The following is a 9,437-nucleotide window of genomic DNA, read 5'->3' on the forward strand; positions in this document are numbered from 1 at the left end:
CTACAAGACCCAAATGTGTATGGAAGAATAGCAAGGATGGGTCCCACAAGCCATTTTAATCCGGAGGTGGAATATGATATTCTCTGATGTGGTGTGCTGAGTGGTTAAATATGGGAGTTTTGGAATTATAGTTTTCGCAAAAGATTATGTTTTAAATTAATAAAAGTGATTTCTACTAACACAAAATAGGCAATTGTGCCTATCGTCTATGTAGAATAGTATTGGTAAGAAACAAGTATCGATCCGTGGACACAAATGTTTCTAATAATGAATCTTCGTTTTAAATTCAATCGGAGAGTTTAGTCATTTTGGGGTTGATTTTCAAACTTTAATAGAAATACTTACATATATAATATATAGGTGACAAGAAGAGAAATTCTAAATGAGTAATTCAATTACATGAAGGTTATCATCTAAGATCAAGAATCCACTCCATTCTTCCTTAATGATTATTAAGTAAACATGTGATAAACTTGATCTAATAATATATGATAGAATAGTCCCTCATTTCTAAGTGAGAATATTATATAACATAAAAGAAAGTAGCATGCGTATTTTCAAGTCCATCCTTGCTTAATCTCATACTACCACGAAAACGTCAATTTAAGTAGGCAAGTAATTTAGTAAAGTAGAAAGATTAGGTTTGACTTCGATTTCTCCAATACTAATTCTAACAACTTCGGGTGATTGTAGTTCACTCACAACCTCCCCTTGGTTGATTTAATTAGGTTATAATTACAAATTCCATTAACATATGATTTCTTTAACTAGCATGATAACCTAAGCAATCGTGTTAACAATGTTATTTCAGAATTATCAAAACTAGAGAAATAGATCATAACTTATATCTCATCATTTCTAAGTACAATATAAGGATCCATGTTTTATCTTGAATAAGTTATCAAGGTATTATTTTTACCATTTTTAGTTTCCAAAAACATTAGTGAATCATGAATGGTTATTAATTATCAACCTTGATGTATTCAGTTAAAGAGATAAAACATTTCTTCATCAAAGGATAATTGCAAAATTACCATGTAATTTACCAAACAAAATCACATGTTCAACATAATCATCACGTAAAATAAAACTTCTTCATAGAAATTAGATGGTAAATGGAGTTTAGCTCATAATGAGCATGGTTATGAACATTAAAAGAGATGAAAATAACAAACACATGATCAAACTAGAACAATCTTACCAAATGTGGACGAATCTCCCTTCTTCAATGGTTATGGATGATGATGATGATGATGATGATGATGATGATGATAGCCTCCAGGCCTTCAGACTCTCCACAAGATCTTCAACAAGAGTGCAATGTGGGTGTTTTTATAAGTGAATCCCGTATAGAAAGTTTTCTTCAAGCACACCAAATGAGTGCAATATGTTCCTCTATTTATAGGTTTTATGGGCAACCAAGCACAACTCCGTGCTCCATGAGGCACACCCGCGTGTCCAGGTATTCAGTCTCATTAAATGCTCTGTCAGATCGTACACGATGGCTCACCACGGGTGCGTGCTTCCTGAGGCACGGCCCCGTGTTTTTGGGTGTCTATTATATCTTCTTTTTTCTTTTATGAATGGTGAACACGGCCCCGTGTTCTCTAAAGCACGGCCATGTGTCCAGCTCTCCAGTATTTTGTCTTTTCTTGTAGATTTTTTTCTTTTATGAAAGGTGAGCACGACCCCGTGTTCTCTAAAGCACGACCCCGTGTTTTCCTGAAGCACAGCCCCATGTTCTCTGAAGCACAGCCCCATGTTCTCTGAAGCACAGCCCCATGTTACTTGAAGCACATCCCCATGTTCTCTGAAGCTCAGCCCCTTGTTCTCTGAAGCATGGGGGTGTGTTTTGTTGTTTGTTTTTTGTTTTCTTTGATTTTTGTATGTCTTTTCATTTGTTTCTTCGGTTGAGGTTTGGATTCACCTGCAAATACATTTTAACATGATAAGTAGTTATTTTAAGTATATTATACGCTAAAAGTTGCAGTTTTTAGAGATTATTTGATGCTAAAAAGATGTATAATTTTATATATATCAAACACCCCTACACTTGAACCTTGCTTGTACTCAAGTAAGCTACTTATAAATATTCTCTATAAATAGCAAGTTAGGACCATAGCTTAAACAACCCCGAAAGAGTTCCAAGTAAATGGGAACAAAATAACCAACCTTAAATCATAAGAATATATGTAGTGATATAACAAGGCGATTTGTTTTTATGAGCTTCTGTTTATGCAAAACTTCATGTTCTCACAATGTTCACTCACACTCGGTTTTATATCTGAGCATACCTGTGATGTATGTATGTGAACACTCTTAGCCAAAATGTGACCTGTGATAAATAAGCTTGTAACAAGGTTAAATCTTCACCTTTTTGAAGGGTTTCATAGGTCAGAGGTAATATGGGTTGGTTTTGTATGAGTAGGGATTTCGTATTTTGTGGTGGTTCAAGGGTTTAGGTTAATGAGGATGGTAAATACAACTTATGTTGACATCGAGAGTCTTGAGATGACTTTAATGGTTAGCTCCTTTCTCTCGATTGCTTATTTATTTAAATTTTTTTACAGCCCTAGTGACTCTTTTAAGGTCAGATTGTCAAGACCAGTTTTGTCGAGGATGTGAATCAGTTCTTCCTCAATCCTGCTCTGAACGTAACTCCCAACTCTAATGGATCGTTCGTCTTTGAGCCTAATAGCCCACCCTCATTAGTTAGGTATATTCATGTTGAGACTGAGTTTGACTTTTTCTACATCTTCCGTTACGGGAGCACAATTCGTATCTTTTTTCTTTTCTTTTCATTGCATTTTTGGAAACTCCACAAAATGGTGGCCTTTGTTCGTCTTGGCCCCACTTTTTCCTCACCTCATTGAGAAAGAGAAAGATTCTCTCCCTAAGTTCTGGAGGCAACCAAGGTTTTGCGAAATGTATGCAGCAAAGGAAATTGAAATTAAAAGAACGCATTTCCAGTTCTTTAAGGTCTGCCAGTAAAAGACCCGTGTTGTATTTTACAGGTTAGATGGATAAAGTGGTAAGGTATTTGGTTATTGTGTTGTAATTTCGAGAATGGTGGCAATATTACCTTCTTCTTTATACAATGCTCCATGGTCTTGTAATGAACATTTGCGACGAGTTCTAAATCACAAAAAACATATGACTCACTCAAAGCTTCAGAAAAAATATTTATATGGCATGAGGTTTATCTCACAGTAATAGAAGGATTGGGTATAAATGTCATATTTTGCATAAATTTATTCTCAATATTACAAAACTTCTTTTCACCTATTCACTTTTTTAGTTATACTAGATTTTTAATTGGTTATTTTCAAAAACAATTCTTAAATTTTCTTTTGGTTAAAAATATAGTCTTTGTTTGCTACAAAAATTTTGTTACTAGAGAATTTTATAATTAGTTGAGCAAGCAATTGGTCAAGTAATTCTCCTCCCCACACTTGAATCTCACATTGTCCTCAATGTGAAAAGATTCATAAAAAGATTTATAATAAGATTCATATGAAGTATGGTGGGTAAAATGGAAAGAAACTTTCGTACGGGCTAACGAAATTTTAACAGAAAGACCCCTGTTTTTGTCCGTTTTCCTATAGTGTGCCTAAATAATAAGGACTGCACACAACCAACAAACATCCAAAGCATAATAATACTGAAAATTATTATTATTATTATTACTATTTTTTTTAGATAGGAAAAATATATACAAGGCCTATTTTAATGAGATTCTAAGCCAGACCCTAATTCCAGTATGTTTATTGGTTTTGGTGGAGGATTAGTCCATCGATGTATGGTTTCAATCGATGCCCATTAACTTTGAACTTGTGGCCATCAGAATTGAAATCTCGACTGTCTCATAGTCAAAAACTGGTTCAACTACGTATGGGCATGTCCAACGTGATTTCAGCTTTTCTAGGGAAAAGACGTAAACGTGTGTTATATAAAACTACACGATCGCCAATTTGAAATTTTTTGATTCCTTTTAAATGGGCGTCGTGTAAATGTTTGGTCTTCTCTTTGTAAGACCAGGAATTTTCGTATGTCAGTGCTCTTAGTTCTTCGAACTCGTGAATTTGATTTTCCTGGTTTTTCCGGCGGACATTAGATCAAAATTTACTGCTCTAAGAGCCCAGTAATCTTTATGTTTTAGTTCTACGGGTAGATAACATGCTTTCCCATAAACAAGTTTGAAGGGTTTGCTCCTATGGGGGTTTTGTAGGCGGTCCTAAGGGCTCACAAAGCGTCATCTAAAATTTATGCCCAATTTTTGTGATTCATCCCTATAGTTCTTTCGAGGATCCTCTTTATCCCTTGATTCGAAACTTCTACTTGCCCACTTGTCTGTGGATGATATGGTGTTGCCAAACTGTGGTGAACTCCATATCGTGCTAAGACTTTGTCCATTAAGGCATTGCATAAATGAGTACCTCTATCGCTGATTAAGGCATTTGGAGTAACGAATCGTGAGAATAACTTGTTCAGAAATCGTACAACAACTCAAGCATCGTTAGTGAGAAGATCTTGAGCTTCTACCCATTTAGACACGTAGTCGACTTCTACAAGGATGACTTATTACCGAATGATTTAGGATATGGGCCAATGAGATCTATTCCCATACATCAAAGACCTCACAAATTTGGATTCCTTTTTGAGCCATCTCATTTTTGGCTGAGATGTTCATGGCTCTTTGACAAGCATCACATGCTTGGATCAAAGCGCGTGTGTCTTTTTATATGGTGGGCCAGAAGAATCCTGCATCAAACACTTTCCTGATCGTGGTAGTAGTACTGTGGTGTCCACTAGTTGGTCCTTCATGGCAGTGTTTGAGGATATCTAAGGCTGTCTTTCCTAATACACACCTAAAAACAACCTGATCGGCACCTATCCTAAACAAGTAAGGGTCTTCCCAGAAGTAGAACTTAAGGTCGGAGAAGAATTTCTTTCGTTGTTGATGAGTTAGCCGTTTTCTTAGGATTCTGCAAGCTAGATAGTTCACAAAATCGGAAAACCAAGGACTTTCATCCTCCCCTTTCATGAATGCTTGGATATGCATGAGAACTTCATGTGGAAAATTATCATCGATAATTTCCTTGTGATGTTATTCTGAAGCTGGGCATTCTAAGCGTGAAAGATGGTATGCGACTACATTTTCTATTCATTTCTTGTCCTTAACTTGTATGTCGAATTCTTGGAATAGTAGAATCCATCGGATGAGTCTGGGTTTGGCATCTTGCTTGTTGAAGAGGTATCGTATGGCGGCATGGTCAGTGTAAACTATGGTTTTAGAGAGAACTAGGTAGGACTTGAATTTTTCAAAGGAAAAAACTACTGCTAATAACTATTTTTCTGTTGTATTGTAATTTTCTTGTGCATCATTAAGAGTTTTACTAACATAGTAAATTAGGTGAAAATGTTTTTCTTTGCGTTGTTCGAGTACGGCTCCAACTGCAAACTCACTTGCATCGCACATGATTTCGAATGGAATGGTCCAATCGAGTGTAGTCATGATTGGTGCGTTGACAAGTTTGTCTTTCAATATGTTGAATGATTCAACACATTATTCAAAAAACACGAACGGTGCGTCTTTTTCCAGAAGTTTGGTCATTGATCTAGCAATTTTTGAAAAATATTTTATGAAACGACGATAGAATCCTGCGTGACCTAGAAAACTACTAATGGCTTTGACTGAAGTTGGGGGCGGAAGTTTGGATATGGTTTTGATTTTTGCCCTATCAACTTCTAGTCCTGCTTGGGATATCTTGTGACCGAGAACAATGCCCTCTTTGACCATAAGGTGGCATTTTTCCCAGTTTAGTACAAAATTCACTTCTTCACATCTAGCCAACATTTTGTCTAGGTTTTTTAGACAATGATCGAAGGAGTCTCCAAAGACTGAGAATTCGTCCATGAAAACTTCCATAGAGTGTTCGATCATTTCTTGAAAGATGGCCAACATGCAACGTTGGAAGGTGGCTGGAGCATTACATAGTCTAAATGGCAATATTCGGTAGGCGAAGGTGCCATACGGACATGTAAAGGTGGTTTTCTCCTGATCCTCAGGAGCAATGGTAATTTGAAAGTATTCGGAAAATCCATCAAGAAAACAGTAGAACAATTTTCCAGATAGACGTTCGAGCATTTGATCGATATAAGGAAGTGGAAAATGATCTTCTTGTGCCGTCATTAAGCTTCCAGTAGTCAATGCAAACTCGCCAGCCTGTGATGGTCCTCATTGGTATTAAATCTTCCTTCTCATTCATTACAACTGTCATTCCTCCTTTCTTGGGTACTACTTGAACAGGACTAACCCAAAGTGAATATGAAATTGGGTAGATCAATTCGGCATCAAGGAGTTTGATTACTTCCTTCTTCACCACATCTTGCATGTTGGGATTAAGACGTCTTTGATGTTGGACCACAGTTTGAATTCTTCTTCCATGAGGATTTTATGAGTACAAAAGGAAGGACCGATGCCCTTGATATCCATGATCTTCCATGCGATAGCTTTCTTTTGGTTCTTAAGAACTTTAAGAAGTTTGTCTTTGTAAGACCCTAACCCAATAACATTTTTAGGCGTGAACATAAACTCGTTAGGACTTAAAAATCAGGTCTAATTAAAAATTTTGCAAATGACGTGATAACATGACACGACATACATAACTAGTAATGGAAATTTTACAGATTTTATATTTATATGATACGAAGACTATAATAGACTTTGTCTTCAAAAACGAATTATTATAGCGAAGCTTGTTTGGTTCGGTTGTGTTCAGTTCTTTGACAGCTTGACTATCAATCCATGTCCTTCAATTAAACTATAACATGTCATGGAAATTCACCATAACAATTAGTCATACATATTTTACATCTACTTGTAATAAACACAAGTATATTTAACCCATTCATTAATACTTTCCCTATAATTATCTTTATACAATTTTTCTTTTTAAACATTAAGATAGTCTAAGTGTTCTCACTTATAATTATCCCCCTTTTTTCCTTCTTTTATATTTGTCATTTTAGTATTACAACAAAAAATTAGGATTTTCACGTTCATGCACAAAACCTTAGCCTCTACGACCCCATGAGTCGTTTATACAACAATTTACTTATTCGGATTAATCGTACGAGTTAAACGGCTTTAAAATTACAAATTAAACCAACAGGCACAAAATCAGTAATTGTACACTGGCACCAGCAGCCCATTTACACCCATTTACCGTTTCCCTGTTACCCCGTTACCCTTTTTCCACAACAACAATATTGTAGCCGGTAACTTCATGGTTCGTAAATCTAATCTTCATGACCCCGTTATTCATTTTTAAGTCGATGTCTACACTAACCTTGTCGTTTGACTCTTTATGCCTTGGACGACCTGTGAATATCAAATGCACCTATACCATTGCCCGAAGGGCGTTTTGGTCATCTTTTTGACATTTACCGACATCATGATTTAATTCACGTGCTAGGCAGGGTCAAAGTTGTGACCCGTTACCAATACCTTGTAACTTCTTTTAGAGAAATCGACAACTCATTCTATTACCATCATGTTTAGCTGTAGTACAATTTTCAACAGGACAAGCATTATATATGAACTTCAAATGGTGAAACTTTCACCATTTGACATGTATGACCCGTTCACACATATACCATTCTAGGTCACTCCTTTTTATATCTTAATCTTACAACGAATTATTACCAAAATAGTGACTTAACACCAAATTTACCCATAGTACCCCTTAATGACTTGGTCTATAAACCAAACCCGATAACCAGTAAATCCTTGTCCCATATACCAGGATTATTAGTTTTCAATTTTCACTTGACTCATTTTGGCCAATTTGAACCAAGTTTTTAACACTAAATATTACAACCCAATCCCGGGTTGTAATCTTAATACCGCCAAACTACCCTTCTTGAGTTTTCCTAAAATTTCATTCTTTTGTTAGTCATTTAAGCAATATTACAATTTGACAAGAAACTTTAGCTTATAATTTGAAGTGAACAAAAATCACTTGCCTTTCTTTGCTAACTAGTACTCCCGTGCACTCCACTAGCTTGTTTGACCCGTTTCATCCAAGCCTCCAACTAACTTGATGACGCAGCGGTAAAACGATAACGGAGATCGGATCACGTTGATTCAGTGAATTCCCATGATGATCTTCCAAAAACCCCAAATCCTACCCAAAAGTCAGGGAAGATGAAGAGAAAAATAATTATTATTAAAATTGAAGTCTGATCCTTCACATTACATAAACTGCATATAAATAGAGTTTTTAATACGAAATGGGCCCAAAAAGGCCATGGGCCAAACAAAAACCCAAAAAGAAAAACGTATAAAGTGACGAAAAACATAAAAAAGGCCCATAACTTTATTTAGAAAGCGTTTTTGGGGTTCAGATATGGGCCATTTGCCACAAGGTGATACTCGTCTCAAGCTTCGATTTGACTGGTAATGGGCTTGAAACGGAGCTTCGTGGGCCAAGTTATGCCCATTTTCGTGGGCCACCTTTGAAAGCACGATCATGGGCCTCCAAATATAATCTGGCATGTTCTTCAATACTCGGGCCTCCATCACTTGACAAGATCAAACTTTGTCCAATTTCCACAAGATTGTTGGGTTAGTCATTATATAACACGACCACATAAACCTATGGACTCATACATACTAATTTATCAAAACACAAGTTTTTTTTTTGTCAGTTTCAGTTTTAAAAGTCAAAATGCTCATAGGTAAGTATATTCTCCAATCATTACATACAATGGTGTAAATACTTATACAAACCATTTGCAAGTCCTTTAGACATTTTAAGTATGTCACATGAAGTTTTATTAGTTCTCTGCAATCAATGCATCATGACTGATGCAAGTATATGCAATCTTATGTGTTTTCTCGATTACTAATATCTTTATTAATGTGCAGCAATTTCCTATATCGCTACTAAGCCATTTTGACCCATGTAACATCCAAACTGATTCAACATACTCAAAGAAGGATCGTAGGGGACTCAAATACCTTTTCAGGCATATAAAACAAACCCTCTAACTATTTTTCTATGATTTTTACAAAATCAGTTCAGAAAAATAAATGTTCTCAGTCAGCATGTTTTATATCCTGACTAGTCACTTTGGTCTACTGTTTTGGATAACTTCCGATCCTATTTAGACTTTCATGATCAAATATGAATTGAAATAGACATATATACCTTTCTAACGATATAATTCCCGTCCTCTAACTCTTAACGACAAGTGAGATACGCGCTCTGCAAATTAACTATTTAAATCTGTCAAAAGTGACGGAGTTCATACTATATTGCACAATTCAAGTTTCATGTGAGCATCTCATCAAACACTTGGTGTGTGGTCAATAACCTAGTCATAAACATAAGTGTTCTAAACATAAATCACCTTGTTCCTCATCCAAATTC

Source organism: Bidens hawaiensis, unplaced genomic scaffold (assembly GCF_021521415.1).
Source record: "Bidens hawaiensis isolate Kalapana, Puna unplaced genomic scaffold, B.hawaiensis_p1.1 tig00028728_1, whole genome shotgun sequence".
Lineage (NCBI taxonomy): Eukaryota > Viridiplantae > Streptophyta > Magnoliopsida > Asterales > Asteraceae > Bidens > Bidens hawaiensis.